This window comes from Aedes albopictus, chromosome 2, assembly GCF_035046485.1.
Source record: "Aedes albopictus strain Foshan chromosome 2, AalbF5, whole genome shotgun sequence".
Lineage (NCBI taxonomy): Eukaryota > Metazoa > Arthropoda > Insecta > Diptera > Culicidae > Aedes > Aedes albopictus.
The window spans coordinates 513250632-513266995 of NC_085137.1; the positions used below are offsets into that span (position 1 = coordinate 513250632).

A 16364-nucleotide genomic window follows, 5' to 3' on the forward strand; every position below is an offset into this window, starting at 1 on the left:
AACGTTCCCTTCTGGAATTTCTTCGAAATTTCTAGCATTAGTGAAACTTTTTGTTTTTTGAGAACTCAATTGTACCGGTGGGGACGCTCTAATATTAACAGAACCGGTTAAGATTCAGTCCCAGAAACACTAAACTGTCAAAAGAGAAACCCACAAAACGAAGCAAAACAAGCAAACAAAAGAGATTCGTCGAACGAAACTGCATCGCAGTTCGCTCAGAGAGCCCGAACGGGATGGTTGTGCTTTAAATTTATCGTGTGTCAGTGTTCGGCACGCCGATGGCCGATTTTTTATTTTGTGGAATTTAAATTGTGATGAAACAAAACCAGTGGTAATTATTGAATGATTATTCTCTTGAGTGTGTTCTTAAGTGTAGATTGATCGAACTCTTCGATTGCTTGGTAAGAATCTCAAACGGCGTAATTGGCTGGATGAGGAATAACAAAGAACAAAAGAAAAAAGTGCTGACCAGTAGTTTTCGCCTAGCGGGATTTGTTTATTTTGATTAGCCTCTAGTGGGTTCCGCGAACAGCTATCCAAACAGTTCGATCCGTAATTTGAAATTCCTATCTCGCTTCGCTTCGAATGGATAGCTTCTGTGAAAGTGTCGTTTGCTGCAGCAGTTAGTGACAATCACACACCAAAAGCGCGGCGGAGAAAGAAAGTTGTTATTGCGAAAACCGCGAGTGAAGCAAAATAGGTATACGTGAAATATATTTTGCCATAAAGCCAAACCGACGGCGACGAAGAGGAGGTGGTTGATGTGTGTGTTAGTTTAAATAGGCGCTCCGTGTGTAAAATCGAGTTTGCTGCCTTCATGTGGGCTGGTAGTGGGTAAGATTTGTGGAAACAGCGAGCTTCTGGCTCTGTGTGGAGAGCTGCTTGAGACGGCCAAAACGAGAAGGAATACAACAGTCCTAATAGAAGTGTGCTCGTGCGAAATTATTCAATCGTTTCGTCATCGCGATTCATTGAGCAAAAATAAAGGAATACAACGTGTGTTTGTTGAACACTGTATGTGCAAGGAATAGACGGGCTGCTGCCATTCTGCAGTCCAGCACTTCTAGAGGATTCAACATCAGCAGAAACGGGAGGCAGCAAGAAGAGAAGCCAAAAATTACAATCCACGAAATCGTCGGGTTTTGGAGCTGCTACGCCACTCGAACGCGATTCCATTCGAGAGAGCCACCGAAATTAGCGCTGAGCTGGTAAGTTGTTTCGTTCTTATTTTTCTCCATTAGCGCAGTAAAGTATTGCGTGGCTTGTAAATAGCTAGCGCAAGACGATATTGAAGGTTTCAACATTTACTCGTTTAATTGGCATGGCTTGGAATGATATCGTCGACCTTTCACTTTACTTAGGACTGGAATCATCATAAAACTGCACCACATTACGATTATTACTGCACTAAGTGAGTAGATAGTCCAAAATTTGCTTCAATTGGGTGCATCAGGAATACTATCCAGAACTTGACACAGCCGCTTCTGTGAATCATTTCACCCCAGCGGCCTGTGCTGGACTTGTAAAAATATAAACCCGTAGTTGTAATGAAATTAACCCCTCATTCGAGTTCCTTCCAGTCGCATCTGGAACTTGGTATATTCTAAATCTGTGCATAAAATGTACTATGTAGCATCCGTCGATTCAATTTCTTTCAAGGATTACTGCAAGTAATTTAGTGGCTACCTAGTCCCCGGCAGATAATCTCATTAATTCCTTGTGTGAGTGTAGCTGGTCTGGCGATACTGGAGTAGCATCTACGGGCGGTCAATCAAGCTTAAGCTCAAGAATTTCTGAAAATTTTATTAAGTACTTGATTTTCGGTACGGTCCAGGATAATTTCGTAATGGAAATTTATCTTGACTCCCCTGGCCAAGATCACAGGGTTCGACGGTATTAAAGTGAAGGATGTTAATTTAAATTCTTGTAATTTTTTTTTTTTTTTTTTGTAATTTAGCTTTATTATTAACGATAACCGTTTAGTGTATACACTTTGAATCGGGTCAAGGAAACTTATAGTAGAAACTTAATACATTGGAAGGTAATAAAATTTAAACTACATTAACAAAAAATATTCAAAATTATACAAAACTAAAGAAATTAAATCTTGCATGGTGTAAACAAAACATGAAATCGACTTAACTTTTTAAACTAATCTTTTGAAGGCGGCTTTAAATGACATTAAAGATGGTTTTGTTCTAACTTCTAGAGGCACGCCATTCCAGCTAGAGGTACCGTGTACTAGTAGACTCTTTCCACTAGACGTCGTGTGTCGTGGGACGATGAAAGAGCGGGTCCGTTCTTGGCGACCATGTTGAACATGCTCCATTATGTAGTTGGGGAGCTGGTTGAAGTAGGCCTGTCGCATTATGCAGCAGATCCTTAGTTTGTAGTTGGCAGGCAGATCGTGTCCTAGTATCGAGCTACGGACAGCTTCGGTTGAGTCCCTTCTACGCAGGCCATGGACGAATCGTAGAGTAGACTTGAAACACCGATGTAGCCGATCTTTTAGGTTGACTGTAAGACCTGGGTAATATACCGCATCGCAGTACGTGAAGATGGGCATTATCACCGACTGCACCAGTTTAAGTCTCGTCTGCAAGGAGAGCACAGGAGCAAAGCGTCGGAAGGTTCGAAGGGTGTTGTAGGTCTTCATTATCACATCGTTGACTTGGTGGACCCACGACAGCTTGTTGTCAAGCTGTAATCCGAGATTGGTCACTTTGTCCGAGACTGGAATTATTTCCCCACAAAATACAATGTTGTTTTGTGGTGTTACGCTACCGGTTTTGCTAAAGATGATTGCTTGGGTTTTTTTTTGGGTTGGGCGACAAGTAGTTCGTTTCCGACCAGGCGGCGATGGCTTGGAGATCCTCGTTGATGGAGTTTACAAGGCTATCGACATCGGAAGATGGGCCAGATATATAGACCTGCAAATCATCGGCATACAGGTGATATTTGCACTTGAGTGACATCGGTAGGCTGTTTATATATAAGCTGAAAAGCAGTGCACTCAACGATGATCCTTGGGGAGTGCCATCATAAACGTCGCACTCGGCAGATACGGCATTTCCTATGCGAACTGATTGCTTCCGTTGCATAAGAAAGGACGCTACTAAATCGCAGGCAGCTTGGGAAAACTGGAACTCATCCCGCAGCTTGGTTTCAAGAATCCGGTGGTTGACGCAGTTGAAGGCGAGGGAAAAATCGACAAGCACCATTACAGTACAACGACTGTTGTCAAAATTGCAGTATATATCATGAACGACTTTCGTCATGGCAGTTGTCGTACTGTATCGCTTGCGATATCCTGACTGATACTTAACCAATAGCGGGGCGTCCGGGTTATCGATGTGATCGGTGATTTGCATCAGCAGGATTTTTTCCAGCACTTTCGAGATTGCCGGAAGGACGCTAATTGGTCGAAAATCTTTGGGGTGGATGGGATTGGAGACCTTAGGAATAGGAGTAATAATCGCCTTTTTCCAGCTTGCAGGAAAGGATTTAGTATCGATGATTGCATTGAATAGGTGGACCAGGACTGGTAGGATAAATGGACAAAGGAGTTTAATGAAGGTAATGGGGATATCATCTATACCGGTGGCGTTCGTGTGAATTTCATAGATCTTGCGGCAGACTTCATCGGCGTTGGTGTGTCGAAAATTGAAATTTGCAGCTCCTCTGTCTACGGCTGTGCGGTGTGGAGGTTCGATTGAAGATCTGGATTGGTTGTAATGAAAATATCACCTTTAACACTTTAATGCGCCTCCAACGGTTCATTGCGAACCGGCTGCTACAGATGGAGTATGGCTGATTTATCAGAAATGCTCGATAAACAGGAGGAACCTGCTAGGGCCCAGTAGTTTCTATACCCAGGAAACAGTTCCGGTCGATTGAGTCTGGGAAGGTTTCGTGAGTCGTTGTGAATCATAATGAAAATATTTGTGTTTTGTGACGAGTTTCGGAATCTTTTTTGAGTCGGCAGACTTTAAACTGTTGCCTGGGCTTCCCACTATTCGGTTAATTTTAACAAATACAAATTCAATTCAAATATGAAATAATTAGTACTATCCATTCCATTAGCTAATACATAGTTCTCAACATTTGATGTGCTTTCGTGATTTAATTTTCTCTATAATTATTTTTATATCTGATAGTTTTGTGAGTAAACCCTAATATGTTTCGAATGCCTAATGCTTAATAATATTTTCTTCCAATATCAATTCAAAATAACTAAGAAACTAATAGTGGGAAGTGCAGCATTTAATAGTGCATGCTTATAGATTCGAAGCTAACGTGTGATCAAGACGAAATCGACAAAAACTGACTACTTCGACTTTGACTAACGTATTATGACAAATTAGATATGTTTACATTTTTCAACTGAGTATATTAAAGGTTTTCTTTTATTTGGACTTATTTGCACAGATGCTGATAGTGCTAGGGATGTGGACGAAAAACAACTTTCAAAGATAGAGACGAACCAGCCAAGGGCTGAAAGTTTATCAAAAAAAGATAAATCAATCAAATCAAACTTTCAAAGATAATAAAAACAGTACTAAAATGAGGATCAACAAAAATGGACATAGCGAACACATCGACCATCTAACAGATCATAGGCACACCAAAGATTACTGAATTATAGGGCACAACATAAATTTGAACAATAACATTCTTTGAGCCTTGACATGACAAAAAAAAAACAAATACGAAATCGGCCATATGACAAAACCGAAACTTTCACACCTACATGTTTCCTGCACGGCTGGTGAACTGCTTCTGAAGGATTACGTTCTCTATCCTATCCAAAGGCCTAGTGAACTGTCGTTGTCCGCGCAAACGCGAGACGATTGTGCGCACAGTGATGGGAGAGGTTTCTACGTCCGTCGGCGTGCCGCTAGGAACCTTTCAAAAAAAAAAAATTATCTTCACTCTCCTCGGCCAGTTATTTGTTTCTGTAAAACGATATACCTAGGTCTACGAATACAAAAATGGTCAACCGGTAGAGTAAGCTCGGTAGAGTAAGTAACGGTAAAAATAAATTGAAAAGCAAAACAAGAAGGAACCATCGTTCGTGCAGGGAATCTTATGAGTATGGTTAGAAATACTTATAAGATTCTCTGCACGAACGATGACATTTGGAAGTGTTATTTCGAAGAAAACATAAGCTAACGTAAGAAACAAATCCGTGGAGTATTAACTACAGCGAATCAATCTTGAAGGAGAATAAGTAATTAATAACAATATAAGTATATCTATACTCGTGCTGATCTTCTGACTGTATTTTTGAAGACTTTGATGGATGTCTTTTTTTTTGAGTTCAAGTATGCCTCCACAAGCCAGTAAGTTCTTTATACATATCTTTGAATATACTTTAATTATATCTCTCGGAAATCTTTGAGTGGGTTTTCAATGGAATAGACAAACAAATGTGTCCGGAATTCTAATTCTTGTATTCTGAGATTTTGCCAGAAAATGTTTATTCAAGGCTCAATAGCCCATCGTCACGATGATACTTTTTCAGTTGCATGGTTTCAAAATTACCTACCTGTTTTTGTTGCCTAAAATTGGCAAGAGGCTAAACGTCAATGATTTCTATAAATGCTCGCTGATGTCACCAAAAAGGTCTACACCAAGACATTTTTTCAATGTTTTCAATGTAAAATATATTCTGGGCCCATACAGCAGAAGCGGCAAGGCTATGCTGAAGGTGGTGGGTACAATTCCCGGTCGGTCCAAAATTTTCGTTATGTTTCCTTGACTGATTTGAACATAGAGCAGTGGTTGCCAACTTTTATGACGTAAATTTAATTTTCTTCCATTTTCAGATTTCGAACTAAATCAGCATCCTCTCAGATATTTTTTGAAAAATAACGTTCAATTCGCAGCAATCTTCGATTAGAGTTTTGCATCTTGTTCATTTCATCCTTCTTCAATCATCCTGCTAAGTCTGTTGCATGTAACGATATTTCCAGCTTGTATTTCTCGAAGCCAATTGTTTATCTTGAACATAAATTCTCATTTTTTTTCGAATGAGTGCAATCAGTTTTGTACCTTTTCATTCCGCCCTAATTGCTTATCCTTTGACGGATACGCGTATTTTGACTACCATTTGTAATCTTCCTCAGTTTCAGTTATCCACTATAACTGACACTGAGGAAGATTACAAGAGGTAGTCGAAATACGCTTATCTGTCGAAGGATAAGCAATTAGGGCGGAGTTAAAAGGTACAAAACTGATTACACTCATTCTGCTTAGAGTAAAGTGACCAGACGTCCCGGATTGTGCGGGACAGTCCCGGATTGAAGATAGTCGTCCCGCATTGAAAAGTGTCCCGGAAATGTCCCGGATTTCCACAATCGCTAATATCTGACTAATATGTTGAACTGCTTCTGTTCTTTTTAAATGCAAACTTCAGAAAAAATGAACAAATAACTTTTAGTAATGAATCAACGTAGCTCATTTTAGGTACTTGATTTTTTTTCTATTTCTTCTAATTCGTGAGTTTTGATTTAATGCTAATTCTTCACGCATATTGCTTTATTCTCGTAAATTCTCTGCAAGTGAATTTGAAGACTTTTTGACATAACTCGTTCACCTTTTCTTTTTTTCTCAAAAAAATATTCCAAAAAGTATTCCCAGAAATATCGATATATACCCACACTACAGCAACCCATAGGGAGATTTTTTGAGTAATACAGATCCCGTCAGATAAAATCTCAAGAGAAGCATGACAAAGACTGCTGAAAGCGTAGAAAAAATAGTAGAACTTTTAAATCGAGCATGAATTGTAATTGGGTAATCTAAATGCATTCTTGAAAAAAATATTTTGATAAATTTTTGAGTAATGCCTGAAAAATTCCAGTGAACAAAGAGCAATTGCGTTAGATACGAGTCTTACAAAATACTGAAAAATGCCTTGGTAACCTCTCAAAGAAAATTTTCGAACACATTGTTGAAACTTTTGAAATTTACTTGCTACAGTCCCTTCAAGATTTTCTTAAGCAAGGTAGTTTGAAAATCACACAGGATTTTGTCTATTTTTTAAGGGTTTCTTCGGAAAATCCTACAGCTATTCATCTAGGAATGCCTGAAAAGATTTCTCATGATTTTTTGCTTCAAAGTTTTCATTGGCTATTCTTTTGCAGGGATTTTTATGCATTTTTAAAGTTTCTTCAGAATTTCTGTCAACAGATGGATTTTTAGAAATGATCAAGGGATTTCTAAAAAAGTTACAGTTTTGGCAAAAACTCTTTCTATAGCAATTTTTTCAATGTTTTAACAGATATTTTTTATGACAAAATATTCAAACATTTCGAAAGAATTCTCTTGAAATTTTTAGAGATAAATTTCAGGAAAACAAAAAAATATGGTAATAAAAAAAATATGGATCTCTAAACTAATAATATCAGAATAAACGACTTGGGATCCCAGTTCAACATGTACAAGTCTCAAAAAGTAAACGTCTGACGACAGTGTAATTTTTATTTTGCCCTTGTGCACTTGAAAAACGCTTCAAATAAGTAGAGCTGGCTTTTCGCGAGATTTGTGTGCCTGAAATCGTGAGCAGGTACGAAAGTTAACCATGTTGGGATTCTAACAAGCTTATTTTTAAAACATCCTTATGAACTAGGCAGGGGCATCATTTTTTAAATGTTTTGGACACCTTAAATTTAAAACTTATTGTTTCAAATGTATAGTCGTTGTATTGCAATATTGTGTTTATTTTTTTTTTTCAAAATTTGGGGCTTTGTTTTGCATTATCTATATTTGATGAACATGTCAATTAAGTTCTTAAAGATTTCATCAATTTTCGAAAATTTAACAATAACCTGTATTTTGATATTATTAAGTAATTTTTTTAAGGTTACTGAACCACTGAAAAGCTTATAATTATGAGTTATGTGAAACTGTGTCCCGCATTAGTGCAAAATATATCTGGTCACTTTAGCTTAGAGGGTTTGAAAAGTCGGTACAAGATCATAAATGCTTAGCCAGATATGAACACTTTCGGTTGTTATTTCCAAATCGGCACAGAAAAGGAATTTCAAATAACCTCAGAAGACGTTCTTTACAAATACCTACAGTTGGGCGCTAATAGCCTTATGAGCTGTTGAAATCTATGGAAGATTCCTCAAAAGTTGTTGGTGGGTTACCTAGTGAAATTTGAAAGATTCTTTGCATAGTACCTAGTTTGCGAAACTGTAGATCATTACCAGAATACTCAGAGGAAACTTTTAGAATAACTTCTTCTGGTGGCATGTCTGGATAGATTACTTGCGATGAATTTTGTTAACAAACAGGACACATCTAGGAGCAATTTGAAAGATATTTTTTTAGGTTTCTTAGATTGAGTGAATTTCAACTAATGCTAATTCTTTTCACATTTCTGAGATCAAAGAAATCCCCAGAGTTCTCTATGATATTCTTAGGTAGTTCTTCAGCAATTTCTTCAGGAGCTCCTGGTGCGTTACCACGCAACGCAACGCAACGCAACGCAATTTCTTCAGGAGCTCCTGGTGCAATACCTCAACCACCAGAATTTGTATTTAAAGATAGTATTTTCCCTAAAATTTGGATTCTATCGATTTTTTTAGGATTCTACCAACAGTTTTCAACGATTACTCTAGATGCCTTTGAAGATCCCCTGGAATTCCTCCCAGAATTTCAATTGGTAGTTAATCTTGCAGAATTTCTCCATGAGTTAAACCAGAAATTTCGACAGCAGCTGATGGAAAGGCTTCGCCAAAAGGAGATTCCCCCAGTAGTTCATTTCGGGGTTTTTATTTATTATCAGTTCTACAAAAATGCTTCTAGAAATCATCATCATAAAACTCCAGAAAACAAAAATCGCCAGAAATGCATAGATGTGCTTCGAATATTATCACAGAAACTATTGAAGGCGTGCATTTTTTTAGCGATTACTTAAGGAATCTCTCCATTCCATATATTCTTCCTAAGGCTTTCTACGAACTTTTTGTTAAATTACAAAAAACTTTTTGGATATTTCACCAGAAGTTTACTCTGTTTTTTTCATAGCTTTCACTAGGGTTTTCTTTTAACCCATATGGCCGTAGTGGTAAATGCATTTATATTTAGCAAAACCATGCTAAGCGTGACGAATTCGATTCCGGGTAGGTCAACGAACTTTTTGTAATGTATATATTTCATTGACTTTCTTGGGCACCATTTTCACATCTTTCAAAGTACTATTTTTTCAGGAGTGTTTGATGAAATAAGCTAGAAGACCTTCCAGAAAAACTCCCAGTGTTTGGAAGCCGAGGTGATAAATGAACCACTCAGCAGTTTTTCTTTCCTTTTGTTGGTTCTGTTTCAATTACCAGGCGATACTATGTTCTCTTGTCGAATCGCATGGTTCACAAACGAATTCAAAGAAGATATTCTGATATACACTACCCGTCATAAGTACGGACTCACAAAAAGTATTGCAACAATATTGCATCACCCTGACTCACCTCGATATCTCTTAAACCAGAACACCTACAAAAATGCCGCCTTCAGAAAAGTTGTTGCTTTTGATCTTCTGAATAACTTTCCTGAAGACAGCATCTTTGTAAGTCCTCTGGTTTTGGAGATATCGAGGTGAGTCAGGGTGATGCAATATTGTTGCAATACTTTTTGTGAGTCCGTACTTATGACGGGTAGTGTACATAAGTTGCGGCGATAAGCCGGCATCACTAAGTGTAACATTTTTTAATGCTCTCTCATCGTTGTTCTGGAACAACTGTAAATATATGTTATTTTCATTATTCAACGCATTTTCGCTCTAAAAAGTAGCATACCATTTAAATTAATTGTTTTTATGATGTTCCAGGCTGCTGGCAAATCAAGAGCTATGACAATATTTTGACAAAAGTTTTCTTGCCAAATGCTTCGCTTTTATTAGCGTCGTCGAGCATCTTCTCTCTTGATTGTGCTCTCGTATTGAGCTGGGTGAGAGAATGAATAGCATTCCGGGAAGCGTTTTCGAGCACGTCACCTTATCTTTTGTTACATTCGCCGAGTGCAACACAATCTGAGTATAGATCACTCAGCAACTCGTGACGCGATAAAATTCCAAACACTGGAGAATGCTAAAAAAAAATTTAGTCGCTTTCTACAAGGTCAAGGTTTATCTACAGGTATTCTCGGAGGAAATCCTTGAGAAATCCCAGTAAACATTTCTGAAGTAGTTTCCTAATAACTTCCTGGAAGAACATTCAAATTATTTATCGAGAAATTCCCGATGAAATTCCTGTAAGCACACTTGTAGATACTTATAGAGGAACTGGCTAAATGATTTTCCCAAGCGAACATTTTGAGAAACTTTCAAACGTACTACGCGTGGAATTCCTGAGAATTTCTTGACTCCCTCCATGACATTGTCAACCAGATTCTGATCTTCTTCATAGTTCTTTATCTGTCGATAGCGTTCGCCATCATTAAAAAAATCGATATCGATCGATATCGAAACACTCTCAATATCCAAAACAAACTTCCGCAATAGCTTCGAAAGAACGTCTGCAGAATTTCCCATATGAACTTCTGGAGCATTTTTTGTGATGTGCCTACGTCCTGCAGGAATTTGTGGAGGTATTACATTTTTTTTCTTATTTTCTAAACAACTCCTGGTGGAATTTCCTCGAGAAATTCCCGTAGTCATCTATCGAAAGAATACCGGCATGAATTCCTAAAGGAACTCCTGGTGCAATAATCTTGAGAACACCTGAAAAAAAACTGCCAAAGGATCTTATCAAGGAAGTGCCGTGCCGAACTAACTTCCGAAATTGAGGAACTGACTAAGGAGCTCTTTACGCTACTACGGCTGCAAGTCCTTTCGAAAGACCATTCAAATGGTCGTGGAAGTCTTAAAAAAGAAGATGGCAGTTTTACTGTTGATACTTCTGAAACATTGGAAGTAATGATGAGAACTCACTTCACAGGGTCGATTCCTTATACGGATACAGAACAGGCCTCAGATAAGGCAAGACATGCAGGGTCGACTAATGCCTATCAAAAAGCTTGTGAAATCTTCACACCGTCGAGGTTTGAATGAGCATTGAGTTCTTTTCAACCTTTCAAATCTGTCGGGAAAGATGAAATTTTCCCAGCTTTACTTCAACATGGGAAAGAGACTATTTGTCCGCTCTTAACCGAAATATTCAGAGCCAGTATTAGTTTAGCTTACATACCTAAGGCGTGGCGTAAGGTTCGTGTTGTTTTTATTCCAAAAGATGGCAAACGGGACAAAACAACTCCAAAAGCTCAGACCCATAAGCCTTTCTTGTGTTCCGTTAACCGTTATGTGTCCGACAAACTTTTTGCTTTTTTCTACTCCGTGTATTTTAAATGGGTGCTGGGTACCCAGGTACCCTGTCGGCCACATAAGGGTTAAAGACCATGGAGAAAATACTGGATGACTTTGTCAAGTCCAACAGCTCAGTAGAAATGCCTCTAAGGAATTTTCAATTTGCTTATCAAACAGGCAAATCTACCATAACAGCACTACAGTCGCTAGTCAGCAAAATAGAGAAATCGTTTCAAGCCAAGGAAACAGCCGTGATTGCTTTTCTCGACATCGAAGGAGCATTCGATAACGCATCCTATAGCTTAATGCGTTCAGCAATGAAAGCCAGTGGCTTAGATAAATGCATTATTGAATGGATAATATCGATGCTTAGAGATCGAGAAATCGCTTCCGTTCTTGGAGGTTCGCAACTATCAGTAAGATCTGTGAAGCTACTATCGCCCTTATTGTGGTCTTTGGTAGTAGACGAATTCCTTAAAAAACTCACCAATCAAGGCTTTGAGGTTATTGGATACGCAGATGATGTAGCTATTCTGATACGTGGAAAATATTATATGAATCAAAATAAAATCTACTTTCGCGACTACTTTTACCCGCAGTCAGAGATACGCGCGAAACAGTCGCCTAAGAAAACAGACCTGTTTTCAAATTTCCCATCATAGTGCTCTTTGATAATTCCTGAAAAAAGGTCGCCACGTGGCCGGGTGGTATGATGATTGCTGCGACTGCACGTGGCATTTACACTGCGATTAAATTTTGTTCATCATTGAAGGCCTTGGAAAGTAGTCGCCATAATTGTATTTTTCTTGCAACGCACAATATGAAGACACGATATCTAGCCGGCTACAATCTGCGTTGAATGTTACCATCAAATGGTGCCGAGAGGAGGGATTAAACGTAAACCCATCAAAAACCGTAATTGTACCTTTTACTAGCAGGTTAAAAAAAATCTTACTGAACCTTCTTTAGATGGAGTTCAAATTCAGTTCTCAGAAGAAGTTAAACATCTTGGGGTAACTTTGGACAAAAGACTGAATTGGAATTCTCATTTAAACAATGTTTTAACCAAGGGTGCCAATGCCCTTTGGGTCTGCAGCAAAGCCTTAGCAAAAACCTGGGGTCTTAGACCTAACATTATTCACTGGATCTATGCTGCAATAGTCCGGCCTTAGATTACTTACGCTTCACTTGTTTGGTGGCCCAAAACAAATGAGGTAACCTCTCAAAAGAAGCTAAGTAAGCTACAAAGACTTGTTTGTATATCTATGGCAGGAGCAATGAAAAGCACTCCGTCAGTTGCTTTGGATGCCCTTCTCAATATACTGCCATTGCATAAGCCAAGCGGCAAAAAGTGCCCTGCAGTTTATACATTACAATAACGTCCTAGACGGGTGGGTATCTTGTTGGACATTCGAGGGTCATCAAAGACTTCAAATTAAACATGGACATAAAAACAGTAGAAGATTGGATAATAACGCAGATCAACTATGATGTTCTATTCAAAGTAGCGAAACCGCTATGTTTGGGATGCTGGTGGGTCAAGCTTACGTCCAGGTTCTATTGTATTTTATACTGATGGGTCCAAAATGGGAGAAAATACTGGAGCTGGTGTATTTGGCCCTGGCATAAGTAAGGCTATACGAACGGGATGCAGTTCCACTGTATTTCAAGCGGAAGTTCAAGCCATTCTAGAGTGTGCCAACGTTTGTCTGAAAAGAAATTATAGGTTCGCCAAGATCTGTATTTTTTCGGACAGTCAGGCGACTCTCAATGCGCTAAAAGCTTTCACTTGTCAGCCAAAGCTAGTGTGGGAATGCATTATTTCTCTGAAGCAATTGGCCAGTAGGAACGGGGTAACTTTATACTGGGTGCCCGGTCATTGTGGAATTCTGGGAAATGAAAACGCCGATAATTTAGCCAGACAGAGTGCGGCATCAAGCTTTGTAGACCCTGAACCTTTCTGTGGAGTTCCTGAGTGTGCTCTTTGGATAAAACTTAAAACTTGGGAAATGTCCACGCTAGAATCCAATTGGAATGCCACGGATACACCCAAACAAGCAAAAAGGTTCATGAAACCCAGTGCAGAAAAATCCAGGTTCATATTGAAGCCCTGTTTTCGTGTTCAAAAGGAATCGCTCAAGATTCCTGCCCGAGTAAATATCATCTAAGATTGGAAAAACCCAATCCTCCGAGTGTCCTTTCTGTCAAACGGAAAACGAAACTGCCGAGCATTTACTCTGCAACTGCGGATTGCGGTCCCATCACAGATTGGCGATATTTGGTAAAGGGTTTCTAGAGTCCTTGGAAATTTGGAGAAGTAATCCCAACAGGGTAATAAACTTTATAAAACGAGTTGCGCCTAGTTGGGATCAGGTGTTACATGAACCATTGTCCATCAAAGTTCAATTATGACAGGATATTCGACTAGCACCAAATTAAATATGGGTCATACCACAATATTCCTAAATAGTGGACGCAGTGGTTAAAAGGCTCTACAGATGAAGAAACAAAAGGAGCTCTTGAATGAATTCTCAAAGAAACTTTTGTGGGAACTGCCAGAAAAACTTCTTTGGGGTTTTCCGATTATTTTCCTGGAGGAATTTCGGATGTGCTTGAGAACTTTCTAATGGAACTCCTACAGAAATTTCAGATGAACTGCCGATAAAATTTCTGAATGATTCTCCAAAGAAAAATGAGATATTTCTGAAGCATCGCGTGGGAGGAGTTTTGTGAGAACTATAGTTAGAATTTCCTTGAAAACTCATGAAGAAAATTCAATGAGAACTCCTAGAGGAATTTCCGAGTTATTTCCTGGGGAATTTCAGAAGGAATTCCTATGGAAATCCAGAATGTATTTCAAGGAGAATCCGGAAGAAATGCTGGATAATTATCCTTATCCTGATTCGAAAAACCATTCAAAACCGTGCTGAGGGTGACGTGTTCGATTCCCAATTAATCCATGAACTTCCTATAATGAAAATTTCCTTGTTTCTCTTCTGCATTTAGCATCTTTGTGCTTGCCATACGATGTATACATGAAAAATGGCCATTGGCTTAGAAAGTTTACTAGTTAATAAGAGTGGAAGTGCTCATATAACAGACTTTACCCAGGGAAACTCCTAGAAAAATTCTTGTAAGAACTCCCAAAGGAACTGCCGAAAGAAATCCTGATGAATTTTACAATTTAATTCGTGAAAAGATTCCCAGAGAAATATTTGAAGAAGTTGTCGAAGGTATTCCCAAATTTCTTAAGATCTTCAAGCGAAGTTTCCGAATTTCCTTCAGGAGAATTTTCTAAGGGATTTCCGTAGGAATTCTGGTAGGAATTGCGTAATTGCTTGATGGTTATTGGAGAACAATTTTGGGATTAAGACTACGAAGAGCGAAACTGACCAAATAAATTTGACTGGACCTTAGGATGTCAAAATTGCCCTTGTTCTGTAGACAACGATAGGCTATGATTTGGATTTTGTGCAGACGCATGCTTTATTTTACAGCGGATCTCCATAGAAGTCCTGGAGACATATGTAAGCATTTGCAAATGTTGGCGTATGTACACACAATTGGCTTCTTTAACGGTGTTGAGATAATTCGATATTCTGAATCTGCATGTCAATCCAAATTTTTCATGAATTTTGGTGCCCGGGAACCTATTTAAAAATCAATTTGAAGTTTGTATGGGAGCGATTTGTCGCATTTCGTACTGGGTGGAGCTGTCAAACAGTTACCCAGCTGTCAAAAGGTGATTTCAAAAAATCTCTTTTAAATTGATTTTACGTACCAAAATAAAGTTCTAAAAATCTGAAAAAAAAATCATAGTGGCTCAGAAAAAGGTGCTCTTTCGTATAAAATAAAAACCCTGATTAATCCACCTAGTGGTGATAGCGCCTTTCTCGTCGAATATGTACTCATGATGTCGACGTAAGCCGAAGTGTTCCTGAATCCTGAGAATACTTGATTGAGAAAAGCAAGAATTTTATCAAAGCCATTATCGAATAGAAAAACTTATTGATGACGCATATTCCGACGTTATGTTCAACGTATAGGCAGAGCTTAAGGTGAAACGGGACGCCGTGTTATTTTTCCTATCTTGCCTCTCTTTCTAACAATTTGCCTCGCGATTTTGAAGATGGTAATCTCGAGACCTATCGCACTGAAGATGCTGAAAACCAATCAGCATATGCACTGCAAGTGAGCATACACAATGATACAGGGGATAGACAAAATGATCGGGACAGGCAAAATTTTCACTTTCCAAAAAATGTTCAATTAGCTGTAACTTTTCGAAAAGTGCATCAAATATTCTCAAATTTTTACTGTAAGTTCTTCAACTAGTTGTGTATCAGTGGACAAAATTTGGAAAAGATCGGACAATTCTTCACGAAGTTATAAAGATTTTTGAAAAAGATAAAATTATCCGATAGCCAACTTTGAGCTGTTATATCTCCGGATTCAATGAACCGATTGAAATGAAATTTTGACCATTCATGACTTATATAATGAACTCTTGAAAACATTTAACTTAACTTGAAATTTTCAACAAGCGAAAAAGTTATAGCGATTTTATTTTTTTCACGATTTTTTAGTAAATTGGTCTATTTTTAATATGCATCCCATTACTTTTTCAATTTATTGGCGGCTATGTTGTTACTTTCCTTCAAAACGCATTTATATATAAGTTAATTAGAGGGAAACTAAATGAACTCTAATTTGCATCTTGAATTTTGAAACGATGTTGATGTTTTGGAGTCTTTGGTGTTTTTTCAGAAAAATAATCTAATCGTTATAACTTTCTTCCGTGTTAAGAATATTAAGTTAAGTCAATGGTTTTTCATAGCTCATTATATAAGTCATAAATGGACAAAATTTCATTGCATTCGGTTCATTGAATCCGGAGATGTAACAGCTCAAAGTTGGCTATCGGATAATTTTACCTTTTTCAAAAATCTTTATAACTTCGTGAAGAATTGTCCGATCTTTTCCAAATTCTGTCCACTGATACACAACTAGTTGAGGAACTTACAGTAAAAATTTGGAAATATTTGATGCACTTTTC

The 16364-nt window shown here is 38.2% G+C and overlaps 1 protein-coding gene across 2 annotated transcripts in view; it reads left to right on the forward strand.

Moving 5' to 3' along the window:
• The first annotated feature begins 190 nt into the window (after positions 1-190).
• Positions 191-16364, forward strand: part of LOC109409735 (protein draper) — a 130175-nt gene continuing 114001 nt past the window's right edge. The window contains exon 1 of one of the 2 annotated variants that reach the window (XM_062854544.1): positions 191-1208. The gene's annotated coding sequence lies outside the window, so the exon portion shown is untranslated. The remainder of the gene's footprint in view (positions 1209-16364) is intronic. The other variant, XM_029870209.2, reaches the window with a different exon arrangement.